This window comes from Triturus cristatus, chromosome 11, assembly GCF_964204655.1.
Source record: "Triturus cristatus chromosome 11, aTriCri1.1, whole genome shotgun sequence".
Classification (NCBI taxonomy): domain Eukaryota; kingdom Metazoa; phylum Chordata; class Amphibia; order Caudata; family Salamandridae; genus Triturus; species Triturus cristatus.
In genome coordinates, this window is record NC_140594.1 from 915,246,108 (window position 1) to 915,262,667 (window position 16,560).

Consider the following 16,560-nt stretch of genomic DNA (forward strand, 5'->3'; position numbering starts at 1 on the left):
GTACGTGTCGTACCACCGTCTATGTACACCCCCCCACCCCTGTACGTGTCGTACCACCGTCAATGTACACCCCAGTACGTTCCAGTCGCACCCCCAACACAACCTCCTAAGTACGGAGCGCACCCCAGGCCCCAACATCACTACCGCATGTACGAGTCGTACCAAGCCACACACAAGGACAGCACCGTACAACCAAATGGCCCATGTACACACCGTACACACGCTCAAAACGCACGTACACAACCAGGACAAAACAAAACAACACAAGAATACACTATTCGAATGGCACAAAGCCACTAAACATGGCCAACAAACACTAAAAAAACACATACACTCACCTGCAACTGCCAAAAACAAACAGAGGCCCTAAACACCACCACTCCTTATAACACACCCACCCAAACTTCAAACACAGCCACTCCCACCAATGGACCAATAAAAAGGGCCCACACACACAAACCATGAGCCTTTGCCACAGACTCACTGCTGCCAGACACCACAGGACCATACTACAAGCTTCACCGCACCTTACACTTGCACACCATCACAAACCAGCTTCACAAACACCCCCTCATCACATTCACACACACACCTGCACAACCACACCCACACACCCACAACCATCCACACACCCCCCCCCATCCACACACACCCCCCACCATCCACACCCACACCCCTCACCATGCCCACTACCAAGAATCCAAAGTTCAGTAACCGAGAGTTGGAGGTTCTTGTCGATGAAATCCTCAGAGTCGAGCCACAGCTCTTTGGAACATTGGTCAGAAACACCAGCATGGCAGCTAAAACAGCCATGTGGCAGACCATCATCGATGCTGTGAATGCTGTTGGGGACACCAGAAGGACCAGGCAGGAATGCCAATCCAGGTGGTACGATCTGCGGAGGAGGGTCCGAGCCAAGATGCAGGAGGAACACAACCAGGCCAACGCCACTGGAGGAGGGCCCTCCCGCAGACCCGTACACTACCAGCCCTGGGAGGAGAGGGTGATGGCCATACTGCCGGTGGAGGCAGTGGGTGGATTAGAAGGACTCCGAGACCCGGGTGAGTACACAAACAACGCACCTCACATGGGGGGAACGTCATCCACAACCAAAATCACTAACAGGCACGCAACCACCCCAAGCTATCGCATGACTCAACCACACTCCATGAACACGCACATGCCACTGCTGCCACCATGCCCCATGCACCCAGCTGGACAATGTCAAGTCACAGGCCACAGAAGACACCAACACATGACACGGTAACCCGGATGGCGGGAGGGTGGGCCCCAAAAATCACATAGTGCAACTCAGAAGCAGACAACAATGCCCTCTGCCCATATGGCCTAGGTCACAGCCAGACAAACACTGTGTCCCCACACAGGAAAGACTCGCCAGCAAATGGCGGACGCCTTCCATCAACACATGGGGGTGAAGGCACTGTTTTGCACATGACAGCAGCTGATGAACAGCCAACATTGTGAAAGAGTGGCAGCACACACCACCACAGCAGCAGCGCACACACAGACACTACACCCAATGGGTGCCTGGAGATCAGAAACAAACTCACTTCAACAAGCCAAGGGCCATTCAAAGATCTGCTAACAGTGTGTGCCCAGGAAGCTGGCCTGAGGTGACAGAGGGTGACACACAGAGGGAGGGAAAGGGGGACAGAGAAGGAGGGAGAGGGGGACAGAGAGGGAGGGAGACACAGGAAGACGGACAGAGGGAGGAGGCTGACACACAGAGGGAGGGAAAGGGGGACAGAGAGGGAGGGAGAGGGGGACAGAGAGGGAGGGAGAGGGGGACAGAGAGGGAGGGAGACACAGGAAGACGGACAGAGGGAGGAGGCTGACACACAGAGGGAGGGAAAGGGGGACAGAGAGGGAGGGAGAGGGGGACAGAGAGGGAGGGAGACACAGGGACACGGACAGAGGGAGGAGGCTGACACACGGAGGGAGGGAGAGGGGGACAGAGAGGGAGCGAGACGGACAGAGGGAGGAGGCTGACACACGGAGGGAGGGAGAGGGGGACAGAGAGGGAGGGAGAGGGGGACAGAGAGGGAGGGAGAGGGGGACAGAGAGGGAGGGAGACACAGGGACACGGACAGAGGGAGGAGGCTGACACACGGAGGGAGGGAGAGGGGGACAGAGAGGGAGGGAGAGGGGGACAGAGAGGGAGGGAGAGGGGGACAGAGAGGGAGCGAGACACAGGGAGAGCAAATCAGCCGTGTGGCGTGTGCGAATGTCTGCTCGTCAGCAGGTAGACTGCGTGCATGTAGACAAGGGTGGCCAGTGCCAGAACCCCCCCTCTTCCCCATGGCAAAACACAGGGCCATGTCACAACCTGTTCACGAGCACAACGACAGCTACCTGCATTATATAAGTGTGTGGATCCACTCCATGTGCACATGTACAGTGCTACACGGAAGGCGCCAATGCATGGCTCGCCACACCTGCCCACTCCACTGCTGACTGCAGTCACACTTGACGCAGCAAGTAAGACCGTGCCACACATAGTTAAAGGGGCCAAAGTGGTGCCCAAGGGACACGCACAAGTGCACTGTGAGTGGAATGCAAGACAGATCCTAATTCCAAGAGGAAATGTGCCAACTTTGAAACTGATGAAACATGGATGTAGCATGGACCAAAATTAACATTGTCTCTCTCACACACAGGTCAACGTCGTGGTTCACCCCCCAACACTGGGGGGGAAGACTCACAGGACCCGGATCTGCAGGAGCCCGATCCCACCGGCAGCGACCACTCTCACCACTCTGTGGACGACCCCGACCTACCTGGCCCCTCTGGTGTCCAACCACCTGCAGCACCTGCATCAGGTACAACTGTGCCAACCACCACCCCCCCTCCTGCCACATCCCAGGAGACACCCAGGATCCCTGCCCCAACACCACAATGCAGCCAGGCTGGCCAGGAGGGACACGGTGTCCCGGGCACCCAGGAGGAGGCAGGCGACAACGCCAATGCCACCCCTCAGGGGTCCCGGAGACCCGATGTGCCCACAAGGGCAGGCCAGGTGCAAGTGGGCAGGGGTGGTGGGAGTGGAGGACGGCGGAGGCGCGAGCCTGACCAGTTGGCTGGGGAACCGGTATTTTCCCATGTCCGTATCATCCTGGACACATACCGGCAGGACACCACGGGCCTGGCCCAGGTTGTGTCTGTCCTCGAGGGGATCAAGACCCAGCAGGCCCAGCAACATGCGGAGCTACATGCCTGTCTACTGCAACACCAACGGAGGATGGAGGACGGACAGGCTGAGCTCGTGACGGCGTACACGGGAATTCACGATACACTCCGTCGGATGGCCGACAACATGGCCGACCCTCCCTGTGCCAGAAGGCGGAGAACATCACCACCCACAGGGAGGGATCAGGAGGAGGAGGAGGAAACATCCGATGGAGCATCCCAGACGTCGTCACGGCCTGCTTCTGAGGGTCCCCGCAGGAGGGCGGGTCGTCCACGGAAAAGACCGTGAGGGTCGGCGCAACATCACCATCTCCCAGGACACCTGGCCTGGCACCTGGCCCACTGGAGCAACAGCATCACAGCATCAAGAGACATTCTCTGCCACATGGCCCTGCTGGTCACTGGCTGACCAATGTTGACAAAGACTGTGGCATGGACTATGAGGATTTCCAATGGCAAGGACACCAACTCCCCTACTGAACTTTGGATTCCAAACTCTCGGAAAGCCCCTCACTTTATCCCCCCCCCCCCAAAATAATAAATCACACTATGAAGAGAAGATGCCTGCTGGTTGCATTATTACCTTACATGTGTGTTGTAAAGTCTAAACATGCCTGAGTTCTCTTTTGACTTCAACCATCCACACCCTGGGGCCTGAGTCTGGCACAGGACACACGGGTCACAGTGTATTAGGCAAGCCAGACATGGAGCACCATACACACCCGTGATGGGCCCAACCAGCTGAGGGGGTGGCCGCACAACCGTGCTGACAGACACATTGAGTACAGCAACAGTCATGCGCAGAGGTCAGGGATCATGTGGAGTGTCCTGGGGGGCACCCAGGTATGTGTAGACAGGTGGCAGAACCATGTCCTGCAAGCTTGAGTCCCGTGGATGCAGAGAATGGGGTTCTGGCCAACGTTGGATGCATGGGGATGGCACATGTCACAATACCCACACAGTCATGGACATCATGCCCACTACACAGTCTCAGCCCCCACACACAGCTTGCATCTTGGTACTCGACACATTGACACATAGCCACAATCAGGGAATACCATGCCAGACATGCTGGATGCACCGTGGCAACACACCAGCATTGAGTGAGAAGAGGCACCTTGGAGGCATAGGGACACCTTTATTAGTCATGTTTTCGGGAGTGCAGAGGCAACTTGAAGTACACATGAACACATCTTGTGGAGTAACATGTGGGTCCAACACTGGCACCCCCCTTCTGCAGCACAAATGCGTGTTAGCCATGGAACTGGCACACAAGCGTCGGCTAACAGCTAAACACCCACAGCTGCTCACGGAGAGCCTGCCATACACCATAGATCCGCTGATGTGGAAGTCCCACACCATGCCAAGCCAATGCTAACCGTATGTGTCCGAGGGCAGTGTCACACACATTGATGCCATCATCACAATCCACTATCCCATCACTGATGACTGTCAACCAGTCAGACCATCTATTCAGGTGTACACAGCTGCATGTCGTGTCACATGGTGATGCTACATGGCTGCAGAGGAACTAAACATCGACAGGGGCAGTGTGCATACATCGTGAACAACTGTCACACCCAATACACCCCTGATGCATCCCTTACCCTATGGAGACTTCCAAACGTGTCCGTACCTGTAACGCTGAGTCAGCCCTCGATGACGTGTCCATGAGGAATAGCAGTGCCACAACAATGCAACCAGCAGACGGCATGCGCAAGTACCCGGGGAAGAGAGACACACAAGAAGTCAGCCACAAAAAGCACAGCCACTTGCATGTGCATGTACTCGACACATGTAAGGATGACAACATGCTAGGTCACAATTATGACTGGGGAAATACAACCATCACTGCCACCATCACTCCAGTGACACACCCACACACACCTCTGACTCACGTGCCATACATGCAGGTGGACACACACATCACAACACATGCCCCACGGGGACAAATGCGTGCACACTCAGACACTGGTACTCACCACTAAGCAAAGAAGTCGCATATGAGCCGAGTCCGGATGTCCTCCTGCGGCTCCACATCCTCCACATCACTAGCCCCATTGCCAAGCCCTTCGTCCTCCACGGGTGGATGGTCCTCGTCATGTTGATCCAGGATGAGTGGCACAGCTTTCTCAACTGCCATGTTGTGCAGCATACAGCAGACCATGAAGATTTTGCAGACCTTCGCAGGGGCATATGAGAGGGCGCCGCCGGTCTTGTGGAGGCACCGAAAGCGGCTCTTCAGCAGGCCAAACGTCCTCTCTATCACTCACCTTGTCCGGCCATGGGCGGTGTTGTAGCGGAGCTGGGCCGGCGTGATGGGGTTGCGGAGAGGTGTGAGCAGCCATGGCATGTTGGGATAGCCAGCGTCCCCTACCTTGGAAGCACATGGACATCGTTAGAACTGGTGAAGCGGTCGTGCTGGTAGGCTATGCAAAATACAGGACAGACAGACTGTACCCACCAACAACACATGCTCTTTCGTTGCGCAGCTGCATCATCATTTCAGGCATCCTGCTACACCTCATGATGTAGGCATCGTGTGCTGATCCTGGAAAACGAGCACAGACATGTGAAATCAACATGTTGGACTGACACACCACAAGGGCATTGATGGAGTGGTAGTGCTTCCGATTGCGGTACGCTACCTCCCATGCGTGTGGTGGTACCAAAGCTACATGTGTCCCATCTATGGACCCAATGACATGGGGCATCCCTCCCAGGGCATAGAATCCACGCTTGACCGCAGTCAACTGTTCAGGGGTTGGGAACTTGATGAAGTCATTTAGGTGAATCAACATCAACAAGAAATCATGCAGCACACGGAAGAACATGCTCTGGGACATGCCACCAACATGAGCTATGGTATATTGAAAGGTACCCGTGCCAAGAAAATGTAGGGCAGCCATTACCTTCACCTGGGGTGTCAGTGCCGTAGGATACCTGTGCTGCGGTTGCAGGTGTGGTGCCAGTCTCGCCGTCAACTCCAGAATCAACGGTTGGGGGAAGCGGTAGCAACGGATGCTGTCATTCTCCCGCATGTCAGCCAAGTCCGGAATTGGTCGGGCAAGAGGCGGCGCTCTGCATTAAATGGGAAGTGTCAAGGAAGAGTGAGTGCACTACGACAACAATTCATATGTACTGAGCACATGTTAATCAGTCAATACACATATGCTACATAGGGAGTCATGTATGTGCAACATGCCCAGGACACGTATGGCTGCCAGGTGACACTCCTACCAAGACCCAGCTACACACGGAGATTCTGAACCTCCACATGCCATGGCATGGGAATAGCTGTGTCCCAGTGTAAGTGAACAGCCAGACGCAAGACAGGAGTGACATACGCCCACACATCTGCAGAAGTAGGATGCCGATTGCAGAGACTGGTAGCGGAACACTAGAGCCACAGGTCACATGACATTACACTAGGACAGCCCACACACCTTGCCATGAAGGTGCACATGTCATGACTCACCACACAATCATTGTGAGGATGCAGACATGTCCTTGTCACGCTACTCCGTGTCCCATGCATACATGTGCACCTCACATCCGATACCACATGTGGCATGGTGTGCGGAACACTGTGCAATGTCCATTTACACACAGACACATGTTGGTTGCTGCAACAGCTGCAGCTTTTGAGGGTGCTCCAACAGCAACCTGATGGGAAGCCCCCACACATACATGACATAGTCACATTGTGCACCGTGGGTAGTGTCAAGGCAGGTGTGGTAACCCCTGTACCGGGCATCAGGGGACACTTCCGTGTGTTGGTGTCCGTGCCATGCCAGTGACGCTCACCCCAAGTGTGCAGTACGACATGCACACATGTCAAAGGAGTGAAGGGCATGCCTGGCACACATTGCACCGTCACACAGTACACCTGTACACATCTCATCATACATCTGGTGCCTTCTCCACTCAGGAGTAATGTTCCACATCACAGCCTGTCACACCTGTGCCCCACACATGTAGTAATGCACAGACGATGCCTTGATGTCCATTCCTGGACAAGTATGTCCATCCATGGACAAGTATGTCCGCCCTATTCCTACCTGTGTGCCGCCTATCACCACTGTGATGTGTGAAAACCGCTGTACTGCTGCTAAGAGGGCCTGTGTACGTTCCCAAATCACTATGGGAGTGCTGCCGTATGTGTACCCATCGTGATGGCGAGCGTACAGGCATTTGTACGGTCCGTACCACTACGAGTACGCATACGCAAGAACACCCATAGTGGTAGGGCCGTACGCACGCATGTACGCTCACTATCACTATGGGTGTCCTCCCGTATGCGTACTCGTAGTGGTACGGGCCGTACACACGCATGTACGCTCACTATCACTATGGGTGTCCTCGCGTATGCGTACTCGTAGTGGTACGGGCCGTACACACGCATGTACGCTCACTATCACTATGGGTGTCCTCGCGTATGCGTACTCGTAGTGGTACGGGCCGTACACACGCATGTACGCTCACTATCACTATGGGTGTCCTCGCGTATGCGTACTCGTAGTGGTACGGGCCGTACACACGCATGTACGCTCACTATCACTATGGGTGTCCTCGCGTATGCGTACTCGTAGTGGTACGGGCCGTACACACGCATGTACGCTCACTATCACTACGAGTACGCATACGCGAGGAGACCCATAGTGATAGTGAGCGTACATGCGTGTGTACGGCCCGTACCACTACGAGTACGCATACGCGAGGACACCCATAGTGATAGTGAGCGTACATGCGTGTGTACGGCCCGTACCACTACGAGTACGCATACGCGAGGACACCCATAGTGATAGTGAACGTAGGCACGCGTGTACGGGCCGTTGCAATGCATTTGGGGTGCCCTAGGGCCCCGGAACGCACCGTACCTGTGTGTGACGCTCCAAATTACAGAGGGGACACATGAGGGACACGTATTAAGGCCTACATGCATGCTGGTTGTCATGGAGACCAAGTTCAAATTTCGAAATTGTTCTGGAAGGTGCACAGCAGAAGTCAGTTGGAATTCTTCTACTTTGTTGCAATGTGTTTGTGGGGCTGACATCATGCAGGAGAATGAAACAGATTGAGAACCCACAGACTGCTAGGTTTGAAGGGATTGGAGGAAACATAGGATGCAAATGTGAGTGACCAATCACTCTGTACTCCTGTGCATGAGATGGGCCAGCAAGGCAGATATAAGGCAGCCAGGTCCCATGAGGGAGCACTTGCCTGCACATCTCTGTATTCCACGACCCAGCTGCTGCTACTGATTCCCTGGAACCATGTCAAGGGCTGTGGAGAGGTCACAGCCATTCACCCTGGAGGAGAACATGGCTTTGGTGGATGTGATCCTCCCACGGTACCCCATGCTGTATGGGTGACCAGGTTATCAGGTGAGTGCAGTGTCCACTGCCACAGACTGTGTCCCTTTTTTGTGACTGTGATTTCTGCCATTGTGTCCAGGTGTGACACACATGCCTTGTACTGTAGGGGGGGTCCCAAGGGGGGGGAATGCCTGATGTCTCCCAGCAGTGCCCTGAGACAGGAGGGGTGGGTGCCTATCACTCCCAGCAGTGCCCTGAGACTGGAGGGGTGGGGGCCTATCACTCCCAGCAGTGCCCTGAGACAGGTGGGGTGGGGGCCTATCACTCCCAGCAGTGCCCTGAGACTGGAGGGGTGGGGGCCTATCACTCCCAGCAGTGCCCTGAGACAGGAGGGGTGGGGGCCTATCACTCCCAGCAGTGCCCTGAGACAGGAGGGGTGGGGGCCTATCACTCCCAGCAGTGCCCTGAGACAGGAGGGGTGGGGGCCTATCACTCCCAGCAGTGCCCTGAGACAGGAGGGGTGGGTGCCTATCACTCCCAGCAGTGCCCTGAGACTGGAGGGGTGGGGGCCTATCACTCCCAGCAGTGCCCTGAGACAGGAGGGGTGGGGGCCTATCACTCCCAGCAGTGCCCTGAGACAGGAGGGGTGTGTGCAGAGTCCTCCCAGCAGTGCCCAGACACAGGAGGGGTGTGTGCCTATCACTCCCAGCAGTGCCCTGAGACAGGAGGGGTGTGTGCAGAGTCCTCCCAGCAGTGCCCAGACACAGGAGGGGTGTGTGCAGAGTCCTCCCAGCAGTGCCCAGACAAAGGAGGGGTGTGTGCCTATCACTCCCAGCAGTGCCCTGAGACAGGAGGGGTGTGTGCAGAGACCTCCCAGCAGTGCCCTGAGACAGGAGGGGTGGGTGTGATGCACAGTGTGAGCCTGGATCTTTGATTGTGTCGTTGCCCTCATTCCACCAGTGTCCTTTCAATGGCACGTACTGCTTTTGCCCTTCCCCAGAGGATCATGTCCCTATGACAAAGGTGCAATGCGTTGGATGCATACTAGGCCTTGTTGTAAACAGCGAATGTGTTCTAATCTGTGTCCCTGTGACATGTGCCAGGTGTATTGATGTAGTGTCACTTGTCCATCCTCACAGGTAGACGCCTCTGCCAAGGAGCAGATATGGCTGGACGCCGTCAGCGCCGTGAGGAGTGCGGAAGGTCGGAGGCGGCGCATGTCCCAGGTGAGGAAACGCTGGCAGGATATCCGGTGCTGGACGCGGAGGATCGCACGGGTCCTGCTGGGGGACTCACCTGAGAGCCACAAGAACCGCGGACGCCGCCGTCTCTCCCACATCCAGAAACATGTGGTGGCGGTGGTCTTTCCTGACTTGGACAGGAGTCTACAGGAGATGCAGCAGCCGGAAGGGGGTAGGTACATGTGTGTGTTTGTTGTGTTTCACCAGCATTTGTAAGTGCAATGTTCCATGGATACACTTCCAGGGTTTATGGTGCTGTGCAGATCCTATTCCCCACAGTATTGCAGTGCTCTCCTGCCTCCCTTCCCCTCCTTGCAATGTGTTCCCTGGTCTGTGTGTAGTCGCTCCATCACAAGGTCATGTAGCCTGACACCTTCTACAAGTGTACAATGTCTTCAGCATCATGTGTGGGGGTGGTGTGTAACAGGATTTGGGACCTTGCCTGTGCCCTGTCCAGTTCTGGACTTGTGGGTTCCATGTCAGTTGGCACTAATGCTGAGTCCAGACATGGGAGTTAGTCTCTCAAGTGTGAGGCCTTCCAGCACGCATGTCCTATGTGGTGGCCTGTGACATGATGTGCATGAGTTTGCGGTACGCATAGTGCAGGGATGTTAGCGTGTGTTGCAGTCATTCCCATTCAGGAGCATGGAGTTGTGTGGCCACTACTGTCCCCAGGGGCATATTTTCCTAGGTATCATGTGTGTAATCCGAATATGTCGACAATCTCTGTGTCTACAGCATAGGTTGTGCTCTGTGCCATTGTCCCCTGGCAACATGTATATTGACGTGCGATGTATTACAAGTGTCCACTGTACAGCCTGACCTGATTTTCCTATTACATACTCACGGTGGCCATTGCCTTTGTGTCTTGTTGCAATCATCTGATCCTGCCCATTTGTACATGATAATTTGCACAGCCGCACCTTGGGTAGTTTGTGTGCAATATAGAAGTTTTGCATCCCATGTGTATTTCACCCAGACTAAGAGATGTACGTGCTTCCTGTGTCTCCATAGATTTGTCTCATGTAGGGGGTGGGTGGTGCGGGCATGTCCGACATGTCAAGACCTGATATCTCCTTGCTAGGACTGGCCAGTGTGTGATGTTTGCCTGGACATACACTCAAGGTGCAGTGTGCCAGTCAGGGTGGGCATGTTATCAGTATTACCTATGCTGCATGTGCCTGTGGTTCCTGCCTATGGTCCCTGCTCATCCCTATTTGCTGCCACGCTGTGTGGTGCAGATGCAGTGCTGGATTGTCCCCAGGGCCTTGCTCCTCAGTGAAAATTCCATATCATCTCATTTGCTAGTGTGTCATGCTCTCCATAGTTTTCCCATGGCATGGTGGGTCGAAAAACTGTGTCTTGCATGCCCTACATATGTACCTTGTTTTGTAGATGTAACTCTTCCTTTGTTTCAGGTTATGCACTGTAACCTACGTAGATTTGACTCATGTGACATATGTATACAGGTGTATGATTACTTTCTGTCTCTTCACCCTGCCCACAGCATCGTCGGGGGACACGGAGGGAGACATGGACACAGACGGCGCGGAGGGACGGAGCACCAGTGCCAGCGGTGACATCGGGCTGGCACTTCGAGTGGAACTGAGGCGGTGGAGAGTGAACCCGGGGACCTGTCGACTGGCACAACAGAGTATGAAGCCGACGGGTCCGAGGAGGATCACTCCAAGTGGGCGATGGCTGCACCACCATCTGACAGCAGCCCTACATCTGGCACCGCCCCCTCCATTGGCATCAGCCGCCTCCCACGTGCTCGTGTCCCTTCCCAGCGTGCCCGGTCACCACATGTCTCCTTCCTGCCAGGCACCGCACCCCCTGCCCCTGTCTCCACTGCTGCCGCCAATGCTGAGTCTGTGGACATCCAGCGGCAGTTGCAGATTGGTCAGACTGCGATCCTTAATGTCCTCCATGGCCACAGCCAGGTCCTCAACAACATGGAGGCATACTTGGAGGGCATTCATTCATCGCAGGCTGACCAACGCAACTTGCTGAGGTCCATAGACTCCACACTGACTGCAGCAGTGGGTCTCCTGCAGCGCTACGTCCCACCCCCTACCCCTGCTCCTTCCACAATTCCCACTCCCATGCCTGTCCCACATACACCCAGACGTAAGCATGCACCCACCACAACAGACACAGGCACCACACCAGCAGGGAAGGTCCGCCGCACACCTCCTGACACGCACACACTGGGTGCAGTAGGCACACCCACTGGGTCGGGGGGCAAACGTGTGACACGCAGCCAGAGTGGGATTCCGCATTCCATCCAATCCACTCCCTCCAAATCCCCTCCCCTCAGCTCTCCTGGCCACATCTCCCCCAAAGACTCGTTCATGGCCGCTCTGTCCCTGAGCCCCACATTGACACCACCCCGCAAGCGGTCAAGGAAGTCCCCGGTCAGGGTGCTTGAGTCCCCCCCCCTGTCTACAACCACCCCCAGTGGCGCTGCGACCCATCCCTCTGACCCCCCCCCTCCTTGGGGCCTGTGGTTCCTTCGGGTGCAGGGGAGTCCCTGGAGGACCTTGCCAAGGTGTGCAGCCAGATCCTAGAATCCACCTTTGGCCCTGCCCCACCCCCTGTGGTGGAGTCCTCCATCCCTGCACCCAATTCGCCTGCCCTTTGCCCTCCTGTCCCTGCGGTGCCTGTTCCTTCCCCCCCACATGATGCCCTCACCCCTGTGGAAGACGACAACTTGTAACTGTGCAGGCAAGCTAGGGGACACGCATCCCACTGTGTCCCCCATCCAGCTGGGACTCCTGGACTGCCCTATGGCCTTTGTTAATATTGGACTTACGTCATACTAGTTTTTTGCTCATGCTGAATAAAGCTATTTATTTTTTGGCCTTGGAACACTCCTGCATTGCTGGCATTGCTGTTGGTGGGGCTGCTACATGGTTGTGGGTGTTGGTCATGTGTTGGGTGTGTGGGAAATGTAGTAGTGTGCTGCTCATAGGGGGGACCCTGGGATCAGTGTGCCTCACACGGTGTTAGCTACCTTTCTCCATTCATGTAAGCAGTTGCTGCATGTTGCAATTTTCCCAAGGTGTTTTCCTTCCTCTGTGTACCCTGACTTCTTCCCTGCAGGGTGTTCCCAATATTTAGTGCAGAGCTGTGTGTACATTAGCTGGGTGTGTGACCTAGTCCTTCACCTTTGCACATGCATGCTGAGCCATTCTCCACCTGCATCATTCGTGGCATCCTTGGTAGTCATTGTACTTTTGTATGTGGACTATTGACATGACTTCATGTGTAAATGTTTTGTTTTTGGCCCTATGCATGCGTATACTTCCAGCCTCGCACACATGTGGTACATGTACTGCAGGGTCTTTGTGCACCTGACTGACATTTGTGGGCATGGTATATGTGACTACTCCACCCTTTGCGTTCCATGGGCACTGCTGGGAGTGATGGGCACCCACCTCTCCTGTGTCTGGGCACTGCTGGGAGTGATAGGCCCCCACCCCTCCTGTCTCAGGGCACTGCTGGGAGGACTCTGCACACACCCCTCCTGTGTCTGGGCACTGCTGGGAGGACTCTGCACCCACCCCTCCTGTCTCAGGGCACTGCTGGGAGGACTCTGCCCCCACCCCTCCTGTCTCAGGGCACTGCTGGGAGGACTCTGCACCCACCCTTCCTGTCTCAGGGCACTGCTGGGAGGACTCTGCACACACCCCTCCTGTCTCTGGGCACTGCTGGGAGGACTCTGCACCCACCCCTCCTGTCTCAGGGCACTGCTGGGAGTGATAGGCCCCCACCCCTCCTGTCTCAGGGCACTGCCGGGAGGACTCTGCACACACCCCTCCTGTCTCTGGGCACTGCTGGGAGGACTCTGCACCCACCCCTCCTATCTCTGGGCACTGCTGGGAGTGATAGGCCCCCACCCCTCCGGTCTCAGGGCACTGCCGGGAGGACTCTGCACACACCCCTCCTGTCTCTGGGCACTGCTGGGAGGACTCTGCACACAACCCTCCAATTGCACAATATGTACGCTCATGACATGCACGGATGTGGGTACGCTCCATGCATTCGAGGTGGGGGTACGTGTCGTACTTACACTGTTGGGGTGGGGGTACGCTCCATGCATTCGAGGTGAGGGTACGGGTCGTACTTACACTGTTGGGGTGGGGGTACGCTCCATACGTACGAGGCTGAGGGTAGGGGTCGTACTTACACTGTTGGGGTGGGGGTGCGCTCCATGCATTCGAGGTGAGGGTACGTGTCGTACTTATACTGTTGGGGTGGGGGTACGCTCCATACGTACGCGGGTGTGGGTACGGGTCGTACTTACACTGTTGGGGTGGGGGTACGCTCCATACGTACGCGGCTGAGGGTACGGGTCATACTTACACTGTTGGGGTGGGGGTACGCTCCATACGTACGCGGGTGTGGGTACGGGTCGTACTTACACTGTTGGGGTGGGGGTACGCTCCATACGTACGCGGCTGAGGGTACGGGTCGTACTTACACTGTTGGGGTGGGGGTACGCTCCATACGTACGCGGGTGTGGGTACGGGTCGTACTTACACTGTTGGGGTGGGGGTACGCTCCATACGTACGCGGGTGTGGGTACGGGTCGTACTTACACTGTTGGGGTGGGGGTACGCTCCATACGTACGCGGCTGAGGGTACGGGTCGTACTTACACTGTTGGGGTGGGGGTACGCTCCATACGTACGCGGGTGTGGGTACGGGTCGTACTTACACTGTTGGGGTGGGGGTACGCTCCATACGTACACGGGTGTGGGTACGGGTCATACTTACACTGTTGGGGTGGGGGTACGCTCCATACGTACGCGGGTGTGGGTACGGGTCGTACTTACACTGTTGGGGTGGGGGTACGCTCCATACGTACGCGGCTGAGGGTAGAGGTCGTACTTACACTGTTGGGGTGGGGGTACGCTCCATGCATTCGAGGTGAGGGTACGTGTCGTACTTACACTGTTGGGGTGGGGGTACGCTCCATACGTACGCGGGTGTGGGTACGGGTCGTACTTACACTGTTGGGGTGGGGGTACGCTCCATACGTACGCGGCTGAGGGTACGGGTCGTACTTACACTGTTGGGGTGGGGGTACGCTCCATACGTACGCGGCTGAGGGTACGTGTCGTACTTACACTGTTGGGGTGGGGGTACGCTCCATACGTACGCGGGTGGGGATAGGGTCCGTACATATCCGTCCCCACGCTATGTGATGCTTGTGCGGCCCGTACCCAGGCCTTTGCCACGTGGGTACGAGCCGTCCCGCCATTGTTGGGGTGACGTGGGTGTGGGCGTGGTACGACTCGTACCCACGCTCTTCAGGCGTGGGTACGGGACGTACATGTCTGGTTGTGTTGCCGGTTCGCGTCGTGACGGACTTCCGTTTTGGCGGTCGCTGGCTTAGCTGGACACGCCCCCACCCCCTCGTAGTGACCAGGGCCTGGGAGTCAGGTATGTCCAGGGCATGTGTGCTGTGTGACTTTGGTGGGGGGTTTGTGGACTGCCCTGGTCCTGCCACCCCCACCCCACCCCACTTTCCCCCCTCCCTTAGTTGTTCTGACCTTCTGCGGCGTCTGCGTCGGAACCTGTAGAGGAGGTCGACTGCTATGAGGGCCGGGATGACACGTAGGTTCGGGTCCATGTCTGTCCGTCGCGTACGGGTCCTCCTTGTTCGCGTCGTCCTGTGTGTCCGTCGCGTACTGGTCCTCCTTGTTCGCGTCGTCCTGTGTGTCCGTCGCGTACTGGTCCTCCTTGTTCGCGTCGTCCTGTCTGTCCGTCGCGTACTGGTGGTCCTTGTTCGCGTCGTCCTGATTTCCCGGCAGTTTTTGGCTGCCGGAAAATATTCACCGTGCGGGATGACGTCGGTGCGAATCGTAATTCCTGGTTCGTGAATGGCAGGCTGCGAGCGTCCCGACGTCAGGTCGGCGCTTTCCCGGATCGCATTTGTAGGTTTATTTTGTTCGGTCGGGTTTTTTTACGATTCGTACGGGAATGGTGTTCCCGTGCGAATCGTAATTCCATGTTTGTATATTTTGACGACCGGGTACGCGTCGGACGGAGAATATGCTCCGTCCGATGGTTCGTACCCGGTTTTTACAGGATCGTGATCGGCACCTAAGTATGTGTAAGTTTCTGTAGAAGTAAGTGTGGTGGTGTGTGTATAACTGTATATGCAAGTAAATGGATGTTTGATTCTTTATTAGCATGAGTGACTATGTGTGTGAGTAACTCTATGGATGATTGGCGTTGTGTAACAGGATGTATAGGTGTGTGAGTACATATGATGAGTGAGTACATGTATGAGTGACTCTATAGGACTGTTGGTGAATGAGTGGATGTGTATGTGGATCTTAGAATTACTGAATAGGTTGTTGTAGCTGGTATTGGTATGTCCATTGTTTTGAACATTGTAGTTTCTATTTTTGAATGTGTGTATCAAAGGTTATATTAGGGGAAGAGGAGGTCTGCCACTCTATCACAAGGATGATGTCATCAGTGATGTCATTTGAGATGTCATCAGTGATGTCATGAGTGATGTCACTGACCATGTCATGAGTGATGTAATATGTGACGTCATCAGCAGTGCATTGCGGGCACGCGAGTTATAGTTAGCTGAACTAACTATAACGGGGGAATTTCAATGGTTTTGTACGAGTGAAAAGTCCAGCTAACTATAACGCCACTGAAACCTATGTTTTTTTCACTGAATTTCTAAGGTTTTTTAAATGCTAATTCCTAACTATAACGTGCCTGAAACCCATGTTTTTTCCAGTGAATTTCAAAGGTTTTTTAAAT